The following is a 1,716-nucleotide window of genomic DNA, read 5'->3' as shown; positions in this document are numbered from 1 at the left end:
CTTTATTTGAATATTTATTGCTTTTGTGTGTTTTTATTCTTTTGCATTTGCATTTGCATGAGCATTTGGTCACGTACTCTTAGTGGTCGACTTATTCGAAATAACCCTTTATTTTTACAAAACATGGCGGAAGAACCCATCCAAGAAAATGAAGATGAAATTCAATCTCAACATGATCATGATAGACGAAGAACACTTAGAGATCACATGAATCCTACACCTACTAGTGCACCTTCATGTCTAGTTTTTCCCTCTGATGCATCTCATTTCAATTTTAAGCCTGGTATTATCCAACTTTTATCCAATTTTCATGGCTTAGATTCTGAAAATCCATACATGCATTTACAAGAGTTTGAAGAAGTGTGCAACACATATAACGATCTAAATTGTAGCATGAACACCATTCGACTTAAGCTTTTTCCTTTTTCTTTAAAAGATAAAGCTAAAACTTGGCTACAAAATCTTAGATCGGGATCCATTCGAACTTGGGATGAATTGAAACAACAATTTTTGAAAAAGTTTTTTCCATCTCATAGAACAAATTCTTTCAAAAGGCAAATCATCACTTTCACTCAAAAACAAGGAGAAACTTTTTATTAATGTTGGGATAGATACAAAGAATTGCTTAATCTTTGTCCACATCATGGTTTTGAAATTTGGAGAGTTGTTTCTCAATTTTATGAAGGCTTAACACCTAAAAATAGGCAAATGGTTGAATTTATGTGTAATGAAACATTTGAAGATAAAGATCCAAACGAGGCAATTGAGTATCTCGATTCATTAGCGGAAAATGCTCAAAATTGGGACACTATAGGTACAATCGAACCATCAAACAAGATTCAATCTCCCACATCTGCTGGATGTATGTACACCCTCAAAGATGAACATGATCTCCAAGCTAGATTTACCTCTTTGGCAAGAAAAGTTGAGGCACTTGAATTGAAAAAGAATGGTCAATTAAAATCTGTTCAAGAAATTGCGTCTCACATCTGTGATACAAGTGATCATTCTACAAAAAAATGTCCCACTTTGCCCTCTTTTAAAGAATGTCTCCATGAACAAGCCAATGTTTTGAACAATTTCAAAAGGCCAAATTTTGAACCATTTTCTCAAAATTACAATCCAGGTTGACGAAATCATCCAAATTTTAGTTGGAGGAATGATAATGCTGCACAATTTTCACAACCACATTTCCAAAATCAACAAAATTTTCAAAATTATGCACACTATGTTTCTCCACCTAAAAGGAACTTGGAAGATATATTGAATTCTTTCATTGCAAAGCAAGAGTCTACCAATACTCAAACTGCTCAAATCATGACAGATTTGAAAGATACTCTTGCTAAATTTGCATATGCACTTAATTTCATGAAAAGGTAAATTTCCTTCACAACCACAGACTAATCCCAAGGATCATCATTCACAAACTGGAACTTCTGGAACTCAACCGACGGATCAGGTAAAATCTGTTATTACCCTTCGAAGTGGTAAGGTTGTGGAAAAATCCATTATTGAACCTTGTGAAGATGATGATAAATCAACTCCAAAGGGTAAGGAAGTGGAACCCATAACTTTCGAAGAGGAGGTTCAACAGACAATGTCACCATCATTCCCTCATGCATTGAAAAATACAAAAAAATCAAATTTGAATTATGATATATATGATATTTTTAAACAAGTAAAAGTTAATATTCCTTTATTAGATGCAATAAAACA

General features: G+C 33.4%; 1 non-coding gene across 1 annotated transcript; it reads right to left on the bottom strand.

The window, feature by feature from the left end:
• Positions 1–541: 541 nt before the first annotated feature.
• LOC142554895 (small nucleolar RNA R71) lies at positions 542–650 on the bottom strand. The gene has a single exon (XR_012822259.1). It is a non-coding gene; the product is annotated as a small nucleolar RNA R71 (small nucleolar RNA).
• Between the last annotated feature and the right edge of the window lie 1,066 nt (positions 651–1,716).

The sequence above is a fragment of the Primulina tabacum genome, chromosome 8 (genome assembly GCF_025594145.1).
Source record: "Primulina tabacum isolate GXHZ01 chromosome 8, ASM2559414v2, whole genome shotgun sequence".
Taxonomy (NCBI): Eukaryota; Viridiplantae; Streptophyta; class Magnoliopsida; order Lamiales; family Gesneriaceae; genus Primulina; species Primulina tabacum.
The sequence above is the reverse complement of the archived record's forward strand: the minus strand, read 5'-3'. Positions and strand labels throughout refer to the sequence as shown.